Below are 19980 nucleotides of genomic sequence, written 5' to 3'. Positions count from 1 at the left end.
TTTCACCAAAAAAAAAGGTCACATCACATTCAAGCTGGTCTTTTAGGACTTTATCAGGCAGAGCAAAGTCAAGAACATTTGGGGACCATGAGAAATAACTTTGCTTGAGCTGTTGCCAAGCAAACCACACCCTCAGTTCAGCCCTGTTGTATCCACAAAGACCTATTTTTATTCATTATCCTCATAGTTTCTTTTCAAGAGAGGAAGAGAATGCTGGGTACTTCCCTGTTTTGCACCTAGGTTATTTTATATGTCACTGACAGATTATCAGGAGGGAAAGCAGAGGTTGACTTCTGACAAGTCAAATAATGATGAGTCCAAGTAGCCATCCTATAATGAGTTAACGAAAATTCTGGCCTTTCCTGAGCTTCTTCCTCATTTCTGAAAACTGAGGCAGGCTATCCTGTGAGAGTGTGTGATACCAGGGCATAAACAGCTCTGAGGAAAGCAGGCAAGGAGTGAAACCTCTCCCTGGTCTCACCGCCCCAAATCAGGAGGCCCTTCTTTGTGGCAAAGCCCCCTTGAACAAGGATTATGGCTGAAGCCCTCTGTCCTCCCCTAGACTGACCTTCAGATGGCTCCTTGAGGAACAGCTCTGTCCGGGGCACCGCCCAGTGTTTCTCCCAGCCCAGCCCTGCTGGGCCTCTGAGACCAGAACTGTGCTGCGTATGAGTGGGAGGAGAAAACTCGGGAAAGCAGCCAGCAGACAGGGAAAGAGCAGCCTAAACCCACCAAGGGGCAGAGGGTTTCCCATCCTCACCCTGCAGCTTCCACTGGAAAACAGGGAAGCCGGGCAATCAGATTCCAGCCTGAAAGTACACATCGCTTGTCCTTGTTTTCTCAAGAAGCCTCTACCTTCCAGACCTTGCCAGGAAGCCGGCGGCATTTTCATGAAGCAGTAATAACAAGGACAGAGCGTTCTAGCCTGCTGGAGCCTGCTGGCTGGTCACTCTTTCCACTGCCTTTTGTTTTCATGCAGCATTCCCTCACTTGCTTCTCAGATTCCTCGGGGCTTTGAAAAAGCCACAAATGCTCCACACAGTGACACCACCCAGCGGGCTGGCAGACATTGCTGACACGCACCCTGCCCTAAGCGATGGCACGTATGCAAGTCCTGACAACTGGCACCCAGCCACACACCTAGTAAGAGGCAAGACAGCTCCCAGAAAGCTAACATAGTCCCCCATCAACCCAGCTGTCAAAGGTGGGACTTTAAGTCCCCAGTCAGTGGGCTGGTGAATCATACACCCAATATCTACAAAGTATGTTGGGCAGTGGTACTTCTCTACCCATCTTCAAGGATCTAAGTGCAGATAAATCTATCTATCCAATACAGATGTTACCAACAAAGTGCTAGGGCCCTTTCACCATACCAATTCACATACTGATGTATTAGACTATGCATACATACATAGAGCTGATGCTCTCAATGATACAAATTCATTCATAATCACTGGGTTTCAGTATCACCTGTGGCCTGTTTCAAACTACACTCCAGAGTTACCCTAACAGAATCTATGAAAATAGGACCCAGACATGTGTAGTTTTTAAAAAAACCTGACAGTGTTGGTTAGAATATAAAATGAGAGAAATTCTCATATATCATTGATGAGAGTAAGAAGTAGTTCAGCCTCTGTGGAGAATAATCTGGAGAGCAATCTAGTGAAGTTGAGAATGCATAGTCTATTCCTTAATAACTTCTATTCTAGATATATTCCCTAGAAGAACTCTTATACAGGAGCCTACAGAGGCATACACCGGAACATTAATTATATAACAATTTGAAATAGCAAAAAACTAGATGTAACAAATATCCACCTATAGATCATCCATTCTAGAATATTTATACAATGAGACTATATTGCAGTACTATATAGTAAGTTATTACTATATTTTAAAGAATGAACTAGCTCTACAAGTATCACATGGATAAATCTTAAAAGCATGATGTTGAAGAAAGGTCTAGAAAAATATGTACACTTTTATGTACATGTTTAAACACCCAAAATATATATATGTAGCAAAAATGTAAAAACATATGTGGGAAGGATTCTCAATATCTTTAAGAGACTATCTCTGAGGAGAGATGGAATGAAAGGGTCTTTTTTTGTAACTAAAATGTTTTACTTATAGTTTAAAAATCTTAAGCAAATGTGGCAAATTGATATAGTTTATTAAATCTGGATAATACATATTTGTTGCACAGGTAACTCTGAGGGTCATCCATAGCAGAAGGAGCTCTTGAAATTTTTAGGATTCTCAAATATTGAAATTCAAAGTTTGTTTATAGGGATGGCTCATATCAGTGAGCCTTCAGATCCTTTCTACTCTGTTTTTTCCAGACTCTCCAACTTTTAATTGTCTCTCCATCCCCTGAACTTTTCTAGAACTCTAATTATCTGTAGTGTTCATTTGGCAATTCTGTACTTTCCTGCACATTGCTGAAACGGGCAATCATTCACTCAATACGTTTATTTCTTGAATTAGGCTATCAGCTTCTTCAGAATAGGGATCATATCTTGTTCATTTTTGTATTTTTTATAATATTTAACACAGATTAAGCAGTAAAGCATATGATTAAGAATATAAGATAAAAACAAGTTCAGAAATGTGGCAGGATATAAGAACAATATACAAAAATCAATTGTATTTCTATACAATAGCAATGAAGAGTCAGAAAATGAAATTCAATGCAATCTTCTCCATATCTTACTGCTTTTTCTCTATTCCTTTTTTCTCTTCTTTTTAAATTTTTTTTTCCAGAAATCGTCAAGCTGATGCTGCATTTCACATGGAAATGTAACCCAGAATAACCAAAACATTTTGGAAAAGGAAGAACAAATTTGGAAGATACACATTTCCTGATTCCAGAACTTACAAAAAACCTACAGAAATCAAGGTATAAGGCATAAGAACTCATGTTTAGATCAAGGAATAGAACTGAATGTCCAGAAATAAACTCTCATGTACATGGTCAATTTATTTTTTTGACAAGGGACCCAAGACAATTCAATAGGCAAAAGGTAGTTTTCTTAGTAAATGCTGGAACAACTGGGTATCCAGTTGTAAAAGAATGAAGTTGGGCTATACCTTACACCATACAAATAAACTAACTCAAAATGGATCATAGACCTAAATGTAAGAGCTAAAATTACAAAACTCCTAGAAGAAAACATAATAAATGTTTATGACCTTGGATATGGCAAGGTTTCTTAGATATGCTGCCAAAAGCAGACGTGACCAAAAAAAAAAAAACAATCAGACTTCAAAATTAAAAGCTTTTGTGCTTCACAGAACACCATCAAGAAAGTTAGAGGACAACAACAGAGTGGAAGAAAACCTTTGCAAATTGTATATTGACAAGGAACTTATATCTAGAATATATACAAATGTATTATGACTCAATAATAAGAAGACAACCCAGTTAAATCATGGGCAAGGAATTTGAATGAAATTCCTCCAAAGGATCTATACGAATTGCCAATACGAACAAGAAGAGACACTAAGCATCACTAGTCATTAGGGAAATGCAAGTCAAAACCTCACAAGGGATAGCTCTTCACGCCCACAAGGATGGCTATAATAAGAACAGACAATAACAAGTGTTTGTAAGGATATAGAGAAATTGGAACCCTCATACACTGTGGGTGGGCATGTAAAATGATGCAGCCACTTTGGAAAACAGTTTGGTAGTTTCTCAAAATGCTAAGCATGGAGTTACTATAATATTCATCAATTCCACTCCCAGGCACATACCCAAGAGAAATGAAAATGTAGCTCCACACAAAAGCTTATACATGAACATGCATAGCAGAGTTATTTACAGTGGTTAAAAAGTGGAGACAACCTATGTCCATAAACTGATGAATGGGTAAACAAAATGTTTTACATGCATACTTTGGAACATTTTCTGCATGAAGTACTGACGTATGTGACAACATGGATAAACTTTGAAAACATGATGCTAAGCGAAAGAAGCTATTCATCAAAGACTATAGATTGTATTGATAGATAAGGTCTTTAATGAGGTTAAGTTAAAATGAAGTCTTTAAGGTGGGCCCTAATTCAATATGCACAGAAGACACCAGGACTGCACATGCTCAGAGAGAAGACCATCTGAGGACACAGCGAGAAGGCAAACACGTGCGAGCCAAGGAGTGAGGTTTCAGGAGCAATGAGACCTGCTGACATCTTGGACTTTTAGCCTTTAGCACTGTGAGAAAATAAACTGCTGCTGTTTAAACCACCCAGGCTAAGATATTTTGTCATGGCAGCTATAGCAAACTAATCAGTGGTTTTTTTGAGTGTGTAACAATACTGTGGTGTATAATAAAAGCCTATGCTTTGAATTATTGTATTTTGCAGGGTGGCATCTTTTGACCACTTATATAATCAATTGCTAGAAATATGAGAACTCTCCAGAAGCTCAAGTTTAGTACAATAGTTACCATGAGCAGGCCCATAAAGCCCTGGCCTTTGAAAATGACCTATTCACCTATTTAAGAAGGTAAACACTTAGAAGATCTCTCCAGACCCACGGAATTTTCATAAATTGGCAGAGATTGATCCAGATGTGCTTATAACCAGGGAAAATGTCATTTAAAATGATGTTAATTACTGAGAACTTTTAATAACATGGGGAAATGATTATATTATAATAGTAAGTAAAAATTCAGCATGCAAATTTAACATGTATAGATAGAATCACCTTATCTGTATAATGATATGCATAGAAGAAAGAGTTAATAGAAATATAGTCCAAGTTAATATTAGTTCTTCTTTGTGGTGAGACTATGGATTATTTTTGATTTATTCTTTATACCTCTCTGTATTTCTGAATTTTCCAAAGTGAGCACATATTAGTTTATAATCACAAAATATGCTTACATTTTAAAAACTAAAAACTGAGGCAGAGGGTATATAACCCAATGCTGGGACTGAGAATCATCTCCAGGAGATGTGGTTCTGGGACTCAGAGGTCAGATCTGTCAGAACACCACCAATGCCTACCTGTCCTCTTGGGATCTGGCCATAGAGTGTTGCCCCACACCTAGAAATTCTGATTATGGTCCTGCAATGCCATCTTGTCTAGAACAGATCTCTGAACACTGATCCTCCCTTCAGACCTCTAACTCCCAATTCTAAATTTAGGCTACTCTTTCTGGATTTATGTGGCTACCTCTCTTTCTCTCCCAATGACTCAACCCAATATCCCCCTTTCTCTCCCCCACCTTTCTCCCAACATTTGTAGTCTGAGGCTACCCACAGTGATGCACTGATAGCTGTGTCCTTCATGAGCAGCGTGGCTAAGAAGTAGCACAAAATGAGAGGAGGGGGACAAGAGAAGGGAGATACTGAGGGAGATGCTTCTTACGTTTCCATCCTCGTGGACATTTGACACTCCTGGCCTCTGTCTACTCCTCTCTTATTCTTCCTCCTTAGGGGAGGGGCTTAATCTGCTTTGTGAATTGCAAAGTACACATGGCAGGCTCAGCTTAGCTCCTCCTTTCTTTCAGTTGTGTATCTACCTGCCCACAGTGAGGATATCACCTTAGTCTTCTCCTCCAGGGGCAGGGTCCCCTTCCTGCTCCCACTGCTACTCCCAGCTTGAGAGGTCCTACCCTGGTCAAATTTTACTAGTGACTGGGTAAACAAGTTGACCTAACTCATTTAGTATTTAGTAATCCATTATCTCTTACAATAAACACCCTTTATCAATAATCGAAGTGGCATTTTGGTCTCCATCTGCTTATTCTTTTGTTTCATTTTACCAGTTGACCAGAACTCAGGATAGGGACTGGGGAAAAGAATGGGAACTTCTCAGAAACCTGAAAAAGGAAATAATACTTGTTAAGAGCCAGCTATACGCCCAGCACTAAGACATGTTTTATGTATGTTCACTTATTTAATCCCTACAACCACCCCCATATTTTACATTATTTTCGCATCTCACAGAAAAAAAAACTGAGGCTCAGAGAGTTTAAGAACGTGACCAAAGTCTCACAGCTAAAGAGTGGCTGATGTCTCTCTGACTTCAAAGCCCAAGCACTTTCCACTGCACGAGACATTGTCTTCAGGTGCCACCAGAGCACTTCTCAGGGACTGAGGCAGCAATCTTATCTTTCTTAATACTTCATCCTAACCATTTGACCTATCATCCTAACCTTGATCTATCAATGTAAGGGAAGAAACCAGGATACAACCAAAGGACAAGGAGCGAGGAAATTTCAAAAAAATGCTAGGCCAAAAAACATCCAGAAATGTATTTTTCCCCAGTTTTCTTGGAGACTTTTGGACAAATGGCCTTCCCTGCCCCCCAACTTGTGCTATGGATTCCCCCAGTTGTAAAATAATTCAATAATACCCAGTCCTCCTTAGGTCAGACCACATGTCGTGCTTCCCTGAGACTGGCCTCATCATGGTTGTCCTTTTGCCCTCACTTGCTATTAAAAAAACAAACAAATGTATGTCATATTGCTCTGGGTAGCATATGGAGTGAGAATAATTATGATGAATAATGAATCAGGTTAGCAGTATATGAAAACCAGAAGTACTAAACTGATGAACAGAAAGTGATATTAAAGTGCCAGTCATAGGGGCTGACCCTTTAAAGAGACAAGCTAAAGAAGATGTTTTGATGTGACCCCTGGAGGACAGTCAGCTGGCAGGCTAAACCACAGCCAACTGAGAGGGCCAACTACTCCCCAGATGCCTAGGGACCAGGAGCATTTCCAGGAGCTCAAACCACTGATACTTTCTTCTCAACCTCCTAACAAAAGCTCAGAAAGTGCAAGGGCACCCCACAGGCCACTGAGCAGATTCCCAATTGTCCTCTAGGGAAATCTGATGCTGAAAAATGGACCTTTTCCAAAATAGTGGTTCAAACCAGATGAGGAATTACAGAGAAGACAGCCTTCCATGGTAAATACCCAGCCTCCAAATCCCCAATGTCTTCATTAGGGGACTGAAAACACAGGCACACCAGCTGGTCTCCACTGCTTTGAAGCACTGTGGCACAGTGGAAAGAGCAATGCTGTAGGGCTGGAAATAAAAGACTAGCCTTCTAGTCCCCAGCTCTGCCAAGTTTTAGCTGGGTGACCTTGACAAAGGTACTTAAATTCTCTGAGTCTCACTTTATTCCTCATTTGTTAAATGAGGTTTGATTAAACCATGGTGTCTTCTGGTTCTGAAATCCTATCTTTCATCTTAGGATTCCCACCATACATTTAAAGAAAATCACAGCAGGTTCTTGGGTGTTGTGTTTCTTGGAGATCTTGCCTCTCACCTTTTCAATATTCTTCGTTGGCTTTCCTTCCACAAGATTAAACCTAAATTCTTCAGTGTGACATTCAAAGTTCTTTGAGATCAGTCCATGCCTAGCTATTCAGCTGCCTTCCTCTTGCTCTCACCAATCATGTATTCTGTTCTGGCTATACTGGTCTATTTGTACGCCCCCTGCAATTTCAAATACTTACTGAGCATGTACTCTGTGCTAGACACATCAGTAAGCCTTTTCACATATTGAATTTCCTTATATTAATTAAAATAGAGCTCACTGCTATACAAACAAGCTATGTAGGGTCAATAGATTAATGCAATAGAAGGTTATTTCTTAGTCATGTAACAGTTCAGTGTGGCAAGCCACCTTTCACCCAAGGTCCTTCTATTTTGCAGCTCCTCCATTCTCTAAGTTTCAGAGTCCTTTACTTCCAAAGCTAATAGCTAGGAAAGAGAAGGAAGAAAATGTACTCCTACTCTTAACCTGGTCGAGAAATGATGTACATCACTTCTGCTCACATCCAATTAATGAGAACCAATTGTTTGGTTCCCCCAGAAGTATAAGGTATTAGAAACTGGTCGGGCCAACTCCCAGAACACTTGATGCTATGGAAGAAGAGCATGAGTCTTTGATGGTCAGCTAGGCATTTCATGCCCTTCCTTGATTTGTCCCCTTAGTAATGTCTTATTCACCCTTCAAACCTCAGTCCAAGTGCTACCTTCATTGTGAAGTCTTCTCTGACCTACATAGGCAGTTCTGTTGTTTAGTCACCAAGTTGTGTCTGACTCTTCGCAACTCCATGGGCTGCAGCATGCCAGGTGTCCCTGTCCCTCACCATCTCCCAGAGTTTGCCCAAGTTCATTTCTATTGAAGTTCTAGGTCTTCCTTTTTCTATGCCTCATGCACTTTTCACATTTCCCCATTATGACAATTATCATAATGTACTGTGTGGTTTGCTTGCCAGTCTACTCAACTGGACTATGAGCCTTAAGGGCAAAAATACTGTCTTTTTATTTTTGTATTTGGAAATCTTAGCATGCCTGTGTGCATGCTAAGTTGCTTCAGTCGTGTCCAGCTCTTAGTGAACTCCTGGACTGTAGCCCGCTAGGCTCCTCTGTCCATGGAATTTTCCAGGGAAGAATACTGGAGTGGATTGCCATTTCCTTCTCCAGGAGATCTTCCCAACTCAGGGATTGAACCTGCATCTCTTGTGTCTTGTGCATTGGTGGGCGGGTTCTTTACCACTGCGCCACTGCAGAGTGCTTGGTAATAGTAGTTTTACAATGAGATTTAATGAATTAATGTTAATGAATATTATCAGTGAGTGTATGAATGAATGCCCTAAGGAAAAGAAGTTGGTTTTTACAGAGGAACAAAACCTCAGTTTAAAAAATATATTGATGATTCAATCTTATCCATAATGCTAAAAGGAAAATAAGCTTTCCATACAAATGTTACAATTATAATCAATATTATATATTATTATCAATATTCCTTTAGCGTCTCCATGAGGGTAGGGACCTTATACATTTTATTCTTTGCTCTGACTCCACCACCTAGCACACTATCTGGCACATAGTAGGAACTCAGTAAATATTTCAGGAAGAATGAATGGATATAGAAATGAATGAAGACTGCCCCCTTAATCCCATGAGCAACACAATAAACACATGGCTTACATTACAAGAGAAAAGTGTTGATGGTGAGGTGAAAACTTACACCACAACTAGAAAAACAGAACAGAGTGCACTTCGGGACTCTTACTATCACTACCTCGTACAATCTATGTCATCATCCTCTTTATATGAGAAGATGAACAAACATAATTGGAGGAAACTAGAATCTCAGTGGCAATAGTTGCTTGTGAGTAAAATTAGGACGAATGGATGTCTCTAAAATGGCTGTACTATGAAATAGCCTTTATAAATTGGTTAATGAGAGAAGCAGGAAGCAAGAGTGCAGACAATTACGGAGTCGTGACAACTGTGAAAAATGTATTGAGAAAAGATGAAAACATGTTTTTCGTAGTTTCTGAAGAGGTGAAGGGGACAACAGAGGATGAAATGGTCGGATGGCATCACCGACTCGATGGACATGAGTTTGAGCAAGCTCCGGGAGTTGGTGATGGTCAGGGAGGCCTGGCGTGCTGTGGTCCACGGGGTCGCAAAGAGTCGGACATGACTGAGCAACTGAACTGAACTGAAATGAGAGACAATTCTACAACGTTTATAATACATTTGTTCCCATAGGTCCCATGTGACAAAGTTTGGATTAGACATTACAGATGGCTTCAAGAGGATTACTTGCCAGACTTTGTCATGAGAAGCATTTGATGAGAAGGACAAAGTGCAAATGCATAAGCAGCTTCCAATCAGAACCTCTGCATGGGCTTGGCCAGGTATCCTGAAACTCTGGGAAGTCCTAGACATAAACAAGTAAGTTTGCAGTGTGAACTGATTTGTGATGGTAACAAAGTTGGTGCTGATATTGACAGTGGATTTTTTCTATGAACTGACCAAGGTGTTAATGGTAGGTCTAGGCATCAAGTAACCTGAAAAATAGGACAGTACGCTTTTGCAAACCTTTGATGATACACGAGCTTGAAACTACTGGCCTGCTCTGAGGAGCTATCTGTCTCCCCCTGTAGCAGGAACTGCTATGAGCTCAGCACACAGCTGGACTAAGCTTCCTAGCCTCTTTTGACATTGGGCAGAGCCATGTGCCAGAGTTCTGGCAAACAGAAAGTGGGTGGAAGGACTGGAAGCCAGTTCCAAGTCTGGCCCATGGAAAGCCTCCTTGGTAATACACAGCAGGCTCTCTCCCTACCCACTGGCTGAATGGAGAGGATTCTGAGAACCTAGAGGAAGCTAGAGCCATGTGTTGGAAGAAGTCTGTGAATTACTGCATAGGGTTTACCATCACATCCCACACATCCCCACCCCTACTAATTTATATTATACTATATAGTCAAGAACAATAGCTTTTCATTGGGCCAAACCATTATTTTGAAGTCCTTTGTTATAACAGTTAGCTTATCTTGACTAATATATCCTATTTCTGAACTTTCCTCCTGGTCACAAGTAGGAAGAGAGGCTAGGGTGAATTTCAAGAGTCTCAGTCTACAGCTTCAGAGGATCAAGACAAAAGAAGATATCAGAGACAAAGCTCAACATCAGGGAATATCATATTTAGTGGAATTCTGGAGTTAACTTTTAAAGCTTAGACATTCCCATAGAGCTGAAGCCATGCATGTCAGTCTCTGCTTATCTAACTTGTCTCCTCTGGGGGTCTTCATACTCTTGAGAGTACAGTGAATAACCATCTCCCAAACATAGTTATCGTATGAACCCTCAGTATAGTCCATTCACATTTATGTGCTTAGGGTCTAGTCAGATAATATGTATGTGCTTAGTTACTTAGTCATGTTCAACTCTTTGTGATCCCATGGATTGTAGCCCGCTAGGCTCCTCTGTCCATGGAATTTCCCAGCCAAAAGGGTACTGGAGTGGGTTGCTGTTTCCTCCTCCAGAGGATCTTCCCAACGCAGAGATCGAATCTGAGTCTCTTGCGTTGGCAAGCGGATTCTTTACCACTGCGCCACCTGTGAAGCCCCTAGTCAGATAATACAACATTTAAAACCTGTTTTGCTTTTTACTAAACATGGTAATTATGAAGAAGAAAAAATCAACCGGTAAGTAACTTTGTGTTTGAAGGTATATTTTTAAAGTGATTATGCAAGGTTTGGTTGAATAAAATACTAATGAAATTATGGGGGAGCTAACCAAGCACTGTGGCAAAAAAAAAAAAAAAATGAGGCCTTTTAGTGCTTGCCTGAAGATGTTATTGGGAAACTTTTGTTTACTTGCCAGACTTTGAAAATTAAATCCTTCTTCAAGTAGCCTCGGGTGTTAAGGACAATAAATAAGATGTGCTGATTGAAAACATTTTAAAAAACAACTTGCTATAGCTTTTAAAATAACAAGGGATAAATTCAGCTTGAAACAGGATATACCAAATTCATGTGGCCTTCTCGACAGAAACATCAAGCTTTAAAGCTGGATTCTACAGGTCCTCATTGTACTGATGCTCTATCAAATGAAATTTTGTAGGGGCCTGAGACAACAGCCCTAGGAAATGCTAGGTAGCTTCTACCTGTAAATCTGATCCCATTAACGAAAGGGGCAATTGATCTCCCTATCTTGAAAGTGCATTGATAAAGGGATGAACTGGAAGTTGGTCATGATTCAGGGGGAGGAAAAGGTAAGAGATTTAGGAGAAAGTCTCATTTGTTTGGAAGAGTCCCTGAGGGCTTAGATGAAAGAATCAGTCTTGAAATAGTACTTTTCAAGAAATAAATTCTCTTGCCCTATTTTCAAGAGGTACAAACGAAGCTATAATGATCCTCTAAATTTTCTAAAACTTCATCTTCTATCCCTTTTTCCAAGGCACTCCATTCCTTTGTCTTCCCACCGAAAATCTCTGGGTACAGTTAGATCCTGGAGAAGGAAATGGCTACCCACTCCAGTATTCTGGCCTGGAGAATTCCACAGACTGTATAGGCCATGGGGTTGCAAAGAGTTGGACACAACTGACCAACTTTCACACACAGTTAGATAGCCAGTACAGATCTGGTACTTCTCGAAGCTCATCACTACAGCTATGTCTAAAATCACATAGGAATCCAGCAGACAAATAAGGCTTCCCAGGTGGTGGTAGTGGTAAAGAATCCACCTGCCAACGCAGGAGACTCAAAAGATGCCAATTCTATCCCTGGGTCGGGAAGATCCTTTAGAGAAAGAAATGGTAACCTGCTCCATCATTCTTGCCTGGAAAATTCCATTGACAGAGGAACTCGGCTATAGTCCATGGGGCCGCAGAGTCAGACACAACTGAGCACGTGCCCACAGACAAACAGGTGGACTTAAGGAAATGTTGATAAGGTATGGTTAGGGAACTGACCTAAGGCTATCTCCTCAAGATAGGATTTTTGATTAACTCAAAGGATGTGTGGACTCCTTGTGCAGACTTGGCAGGAGTTCTTCAGGGGGAATCTGTGTGACTATACAGAGCTGTTACATGAGTGCTTCCCAACCTCTTATCTCAGTGATCAGATTCATTTTCCCCCCAAAGCTATATGCTTTGAAAGAGTTTCATCTACTAAATAAAAAATACTAAGAATTTATTAGGTACCAGGTATTGCATTAGTGAGTGCTTTGCACACATTATCTAAAATCCTAAAATAGTCTGAAAAATAGAAACGATTACCCCATCTTACAGATGAGTAAACTGAAGTCCAGAGATGTTAAATAAATAGCCCAAGTCTTACTGTTAGAAACTAAATTCTGATTGGCCTTACCTCCACACCCACATTCTTTCCAATAGACTATCTCTACCCTACAGATAACACACACAACCAACCAGAAATTCATAATCTTTATAATGAGTCAGTGTGGCATAATCCCCCATATTCCAGACCTCTGACTCCCCACAAAAGAGAAAAGCTTTGCATTACTTAGCCAGTCTATTCAGGCTTTATTGTGAGTAAATATACAATGTCTTCTAGGCTTTTTTTAAGTATTGGACATGGTTCAAGTACGTCCATTACTATCTGACTCTGAGATCCCAGAAAAAGTACCCTTATCGCCTCCCCTATCTAACTGGTAACTTGCAAGCCAAAATCTTTCAAAATTACAGAATAAATGGAGAAAAAGGATATTACTAATTCCAGTAGTAAAATGAAAATTTTTGGGCCAGTATCCTAAGATTAAGTTCTCCCCTGCTATGCAGAAAATTTCCAACAACTCCCTTGTTTTTGTGCTAGCTGAAAAACAGAATAACAAAAACAAACATAAAAAGCAAACAAGCAATAGTAACCTAAAAGCCCTTCTGGGTATCCAGAAATACAGGACAACCTTGAGCAAAGTTTAACTGGCTGGGTATTTAACTATTGTAAAATGAAAGTGTTTATTTGGAGATTTTAAAATAACTCATCTTCCTTAGAAACCAAATTCTTACTTTTAGTAATGAACTCCTTTAACCTAGTTGCTTATATTTTCAATGGATTAGTTATTTATAGCAACTCAAAGATAAGAAGTAAACATCAACCAAAGAGAACAGATGCATACTTTTTCCTCACTCTTGAATTTAAACAGTACTCAAGAAACATCTAAAGATCTGGCTATTCTGCATCCAAAGAAAATGCTCTTCCTTAATTGTTTATTCTAGAGTCTAAAGTGGTTTTGGTTGGGGGGAGGAATGGAAGGGGAAGGGAGAGTTATTTTAAAATGCCATAAAAGAGTCCTCTGTATCTGAACTCCCCAAAGTGTTCTGTCTTAAATACGTATTAGCAAAAAGATTTGTTTATTCATAGCTAAATTCTGGCTAATGACTGATTTCAGAGTACCTTTTTCTGGGCTCAGAGAAAAAGTAGTCTCTGCTAGACTTCATATTCCAGAAAGTTCTGCCCTGACTGACCAACCTCAGAGATAAACTTGAGCTCCTGCATCAACTCCATAAAGAGATAAAACCTCAGTCTTAATCTTCTTATCCTTTACACAGGATAAAGGCTGTCTCCTAGGTGTCAGGCAACAACTCAGAGCCCTTTTATCTGAACATTCAAAGTAGGGATGATCATTTTAAAACAGTGCAAGTAAATAAGTTCTCTTTTTAAAAACACATTTTGTAAACTGGTTATTATCACCTTCACCCAGTGATCAGTATTAGCTTCATTAGTAGTGGGACATTCAGATATGCTGCTAAGTCGCTTCAGTCGTGTCTGACTCTGTGCGACCCCATAGATGGCAGCCCACCAGGCTCCACCATCCCTGGGATTCTCCAGGCAAGAACACTGGAGTGGGTTGCCATTTCCTTCTCCGATGCATGAAAGGGAAAAGTGAAAGTGAAGTCACTCAGTTGAGTCCGACTCTTCGCGACCCATGGACTGTAGCCTACCAGGCTCCTCCGTCCATGGGATTTTCCAGGCAAGAGTACTGGAGTGGGGTGCCATTGCCTTCTCCAACATTCAGATATAATGTAGGCCTAATACAAGACAGTAGGAAGTATACAGCATTGCCCAATGGAGAATTCTTACCAAAATGTTTAACCTGATTCTTCTCAAGTTTTTAGATCTAACTTTGAGTTTACAAGAAATACAGAAGACAGAAGAACAAGTTTAACAACACCAAGAGGGAACAATCAGACAAATCTAGCAAGTGGGACATTCTGTAGAACAATTTGCCCAGAATGGTTGAGAAGTCAATGGCATGAAAAGAAAATGCATGTGGGTGTGGTGCTATGAGACAGGTCTAGATTAGGAGCCTTAAGAAGCATTAGAACCAAATGAGATATGTGGACCTTGTTTGAGTTAGCCATCTTTAAAACATATTTGTGGGGGGAGGGAAAAAAGGGGAGACATTCTTAAAGGGTATACAGTTTGTTTGGCATAATGAAAAAGTTTTGGAAATGGTGGTGATTACACATTGTGAATTTACTTAATGCCACTGAATTGAATACTTAAAAATGGTAAATTTTAAATTATGTATACTTTACCACATATTTTTAAAATGATATTTTGGGAACAAATAGTGAATATTTGAATGTGGGTGGGTATTTAAATGCTATTGAGAAGTTATATGAATTGTGTGAAATGTGATAATGGAACTGTGTACCTAACAAAGATGTGTATATTATTTAGAGATGAATGTTGAAATATTTAGGGGGGAAATATATATATATATATGCTTCTATGAGTGAAAAGTGAAAGCATCAGTTGCTCAGTTGTATCTGACTCTTTGCAACCTTCCATGGTTGCAAAGGACAGAGAAGACAGGCTTCTCTGTCCATGGAATTCTCTAGGCAAGAATACTGGAGTGAGTTGCCATTCTCTTCTCCAGGGGATCTTCCCAACGCAGGGATCAAACTCGGATCTTTTGCATTGCAGGCAGGTTCTTTACCATCTGAGCCACCAGGAAAGCCCCATATGCTTCTATAACTTGCTTTAAATAACTATAGCAAAAAAGAAAAAAAAGGAAAACTTGAGAACATATGGCAAAATTTTAGCAATTGTTTGATCTAGGTGATGAATATTGGATGTTCATTATACTATCCTGATTCTTTCTATCAGAATTTTGCAAAGGAATCATGGACAAATCACCCTTCTGTAAAAGAGCACAAACAATGATTGGAATTCTGAACTGGAGATATAAGTTACTTTGAGGTGATGCTCTCTGGAAGGCCAGAGTTTCCAGGGTAAGGAGGGCACAGGATGAGTGTTGGTGGTTAGAGCCATGTAACCCTAACAGAGGTGTTACATATAAAAAAGCAGTTGAAAAGAAAGTTCAAAAGGGTGAAGCAAAAGTTTCAACCCAAAACCAGAGTGCCAGAAATCTGCACAGAGAATCATTGCTCTCAGCTATAACTGGCTCCTCTGCTACTCCTATGTCCTCCCTTGGGGTTTGGGCTGCTTAATTGCACTGAAAGGTCAAGAATTGTTGCAGCTCTGGAAGCTAAACAGAGAGGAAAAGGACTATTTTCACCAAAGGCACTGTACGTCACTTCCTTTTTACAAAACAATGCACCATAATGCAAGTCACTAGATTGTGTCTCTCCTGTACAGTTTTGAAGTTCATCTCCATCCTCATACTTCGTGAAGAGAACTTTAGTAAACCCTGACTAGAAGTGCACCAAGAAGAGAAAGGAAGAAGACTTTGAAAAAGAACCACCCAGAGCACTAATATAGTAAATTCATGGCTTCCCCTGCCCAAAATACCTGATGACATCTGCAAAGCGCTTCATTTATACCAACAATTGTAACCTTACTATAAAACACAAATTGCTTTAATAATTCTTCAATTTCCCTATGGGTTAAAATCTTACTTGGAAATCTTGAAATGAGCAGCTTCTTCTCATGGATCTTTGATTTTAATGGCACTGTGAAGCATTCTTACTCACCAAGGTATTCTGCTCAGGTTTGGTTTGACCTGTCTTCTCTGCTACCTGTATCTCTACATCTCTGTCAGGAACCTTCCTCTGACTACAAGCATCAAGGAGAGGAACATCAATCTTCTCTCTATCTTCTCCTTCCTATTCTGCGAGAGGGGACAGTACCTTGATTGCAGGCAGAGATCTACATTTACAGTGAGTAGGGTCACTGGTCCTTCCTCATCCTCCTTCTTCTCTCTCCACCCTCTCCCTTCCCTCTCTTTCCTCCTTCCAGGCAGCATCGTCAATTTAGGAGGGCAACTCTCCCTCACACTACAAAGTTCAGCTCTTTTGTTCTCCTCCATTCTCTCCAATGTTCTTGATTGCTCTCTTATCAACACACCCAGTGGAGAGTGATAACACTGCAAGATTCAAGTTTGGACGTAGGGCAAGGAAAAAATGTCCCCTAAATCTTCTCACTTGGTTGTAAGATCTAGACCAGTTTAACAGAGAGCTCTGTATTAACATTTTAGGTACAGCCTGATTAACAAAATATTATATTACTATTGACTCTACTCGGAGAAGGCAATGGCACCCCACTCCAGTACTCTTGCCTGGAAAATCCCATGGACGGAGGAGCCTGGTAGGCTACAGTCCATGGGGTCGCTAAGAGTCGGACACGACTGAGCGACTTCACTTCTACTTTTCCCTTTCATGCATCGGAGAAGGAAATGGCAACCCACTCCAGTATTCTTGCCTGGAGAATCCCAGGGACGGCGGAGCCCGGTGGCTGCCGTCTATGGGGTCGCATGGAGTCGGACACGACTGAAGCGACTTAGCAGCAGCAGCATTGACTCTACTATCTGGGCAAAATCTGGATTTAGGTTTTCTTTTATCCTTTGTCCTAATAATACTTTAATCTATCTATCCATCTATTCATCCAACCATCCATTTGTTCATTTATCTATATTTCATCCATCTTTCTATATATATCTAACAGCTTTTTTGAGATATACATCACATAATATACAATTCACCCATTTAAAGTATACAGCTCAATATTTTTATTATATTTACAGAGTTGTGTAAACATAACCACAATCGATTTTAGAATATTTTATCACCCCCAAAAGAAACTTTGTACCCATTAGCAGTCACTCCACATTTCCTCCTAACCTCCATCAAACCTCAGCAATTAAGCAATTGCTACTCTATTTTCTGTCTCTATAAAGTAGCTTTTCTGAATATTTCATATAAATAGAATCAAGCTTTTTTCACATAGCATAGTGTGTTCAAAGTTTATCCATGCTGCAGTAATTCATTCCTTTTCATTGCCAAATAACATCCACTGTATGTATATGCCATATTTTATTTAACCATTCATCAGCTGATAGACATTTGGATTGTTTTCTTCCTTCCTTTTTTCCTTTCTTCCTTCCTCCTTGCCTACTTTTCTTTCTTTCTTTTTTTGTAGACTGGAATAGCATAACCATTTTCAATAGCCAAAGAATGGAGAAGCAGGACCCTAGTTCAGGGATCAACTTCTCTGGATTGTTTCTAATTTTAGACCATTATGAGTACTGCTGCTACGATCATGCATGTACAGTTTCTGTGTTGACATATATTTTCATTTATTTTGGTTGTATATGTAGGAGAGAAGTTGCTGGGTTATATAGTGCCTCTCTGTTGTAGTCTTTTGAGGAACTGCCGGACAGATTTTCAAAGTGGCATACCATTTTACATTACAGAATGTATAAAGATTCCAATTTCTCCACATCTTCACCAACCCTTAACATTATCTGTCTTTTTGATTATAGCCATCCTGGAGGGTACAAAGAGGTGTCTCAGTTTAGATTTTTAAAAAATTGTTTTTAATTTATTTTATTCATTTATTTTAATATTTTATTCATTATTATTTTGGGGTGCTCTGGGTCCTCGTTGCTGCATGCAGGCTTTCTCTAGTTGCGGAGAGCAGGAGCTACTTTCTAGTTGCAGTGTGTGGGTTTCTCATTACAGTGGCTCTTCTTGTTGTGGAGCACTGGCTCTAAAGCCCATGGGCTTCAGTAGTTGTGGCACAAGGGCTCAGTAATTGTGGGTAAGGGCTCAAGAGCACAGGCTCAGTAGTTGTGGTGCACAGGCTTAGTTGCTCCGCAGCATGTGGGATCTTCTCGGACCAGGGATCAAACCAGTGTCCTCTGCATTGCAAGGCAGATTCTGAACCACTGGACCACCAGGGAAGCCCTCATTTAGTTTTGATTTGTGTTTCCCTGATGGCTAATGATGTTGAGCATCTTTTCATGTGCTTGTCGATTGGCCTTTTTGTATATCTTCCTTAAAGGAATGTTTATTCAAATTCTTTGTTGATTTTATTTTTTTAGGTATCAAATGTGATTGATTTTTATTGTTTTTACAAGCAGTTTAGAGTCTTCTGGGTATATCCATTTTGGGAGGAAACCAGGTTGCTTTTGTAGTGCATGCCTGATGTGGTCCTAACATTGGTTCACATGGTTTTATTTATTTTAAGAAGATTTTTTGGAGTATAGTTGATTTACAGTGTTGTGTTATTTTCAGGTGTACATCAAAGTGAATCAGATATATCTATATATATATAGATATATATAGATATATATATGTATGTATATAATACCAGTTAGTATAATCCTTTTTATTTTTGTGGAGTTGATAGTAATGTCCTCTTTAATTTCTGATTTTAGTAATCTGAATCTTCTCTCTTTGTTTCTTGGTCAGTCTAGCTAAAGGTTTGTCATTTTGTTGATCTTTTCAAAGAACCAGCTTTGGGTTTTGTTCATTTTCTCTACTGTTTTTCCTATCTTTTGTTTTATTAATTTCTGCTCTAATCTACTATTTACTTCCATCTGCTTGATTTGGATTTAGTTTGCTCTTTTCTTTTTCTAGTTTCTAAAAATGGAAGAATACATTATTGATCTGAGATCCTTTTCTTTTTTTCTCTTCAACATTAAGTATCCACAGCTGTACATTTCCTTCTAGGAGTTGCTTCGGTACATTCCATAAGTTTTGGTATGTTTTGCTTTCGTTTTCATTCATCTCAAAGTATTTTCTAATTTCTTTAGCGTTTTTTTTTTTTTTTTGGACCTATTTGTTATTTAGGAGTAAATTGTTTAGCATCCAGATATTTGTGTATTTATCAAATTTCCTTGTCTTATTGATTCTACTTTATTTCCATTGTGGTCAGAAGTGATGCTTTATATAACTTCAAACCTTTTAAATATATTAGGGTTGTTTTATAACCTACAGTATAGTCTATCCTGGAGAACAGTCCATATTCATATGAAAAGAATGTGTATTTTGCTGTTGGTTGTTGGAGCATTTTATAGGTGTCTGTTAGATATAATTGGTTTATAGTTTTGATACAAACCCAATAATACATATTATAATTATTAATTAATATAATTTTATGTCATTTTTTTTAAGTTAAGAACAGAAAGGAAAGCAGGTTATATTTAGGGTTTGTTTTATCACCTTCTTATTTACCAGTTCTGGTTCTCTTCATTTGTTCCTGTGGATTCGAGTTACTATCTTGTTGCATTTCTTACTCTAGTATAGCTTTTTGCTCCCACCCACCTCCATTGTGAAATGTGTTCTTTTATACAATAGCTTTCTAGATCATTAAAGAGAAAAAAGGAGGAAAATTATGCATTGATACACTGTCTTTTATACTTACATGATTATATTTATAGTGCTCTTTGGTTTTTTGTGTGGATTTGAATTACTGACTGGGATTTCTTGTGTTCAGCCTGAAG

General features: G+C 39.3%; 1 protein-coding gene and 2 long non-coding RNA genes across 4 annotated transcripts in view; 1 reads left to right on the top strand and 2 right to left on the bottom strand.

The window, feature by feature from the left end:
- Window positions 1-12374, top strand: part of LOC145524551 (uncharacterized) — a 38489-nt gene extending 26115 nt beyond the window's left edge. Inside the window, exons 3-4 of the long non-coding RNA XR_014067661.1 lie at window positions 2764-2899; window positions 9529-12374. This is a non-coding gene — a long non-coding RNA (uncharacterized LOC145524551). The remainder of the gene's footprint in view (window positions 1-2763; window positions 2900-9528) is intronic.
- The window catches only part of MKLN1 (muskelin 1), a 384259-nt gene that overhangs the window by 246714 nt on the left and 117565 nt on the right, over window positions 1-19980 (bottom strand). The window lies entirely within an intron of this gene.
- Window positions 5733-7343, bottom strand: LOC145524556 (uncharacterized). Its single transcript, XR_014067666.1, has 2 exons — window positions 7286-7343; window positions 5733-5828 (listed from the first exon to the last, which is right to left on the bottom strand). It is a non-coding gene; the product is annotated as an uncharacterized LOC145524556 (long non-coding RNA).

Source organism: Giraffa tippelskirchi, chromosome 10 (genome assembly GCF_054371585.1).
Source record: "Giraffa tippelskirchi isolate mGirTip1 chromosome 10, T2T-mGirTip1v1.2.pri, whole genome shotgun sequence".
Taxonomy (NCBI): domain Eukaryota; kingdom Metazoa; phylum Chordata; class Mammalia; order Artiodactyla; family Giraffidae; genus Giraffa; species Giraffa tippelskirchi.
This window is presented reverse-complemented; position numbering and strand designations above follow the sequence as displayed.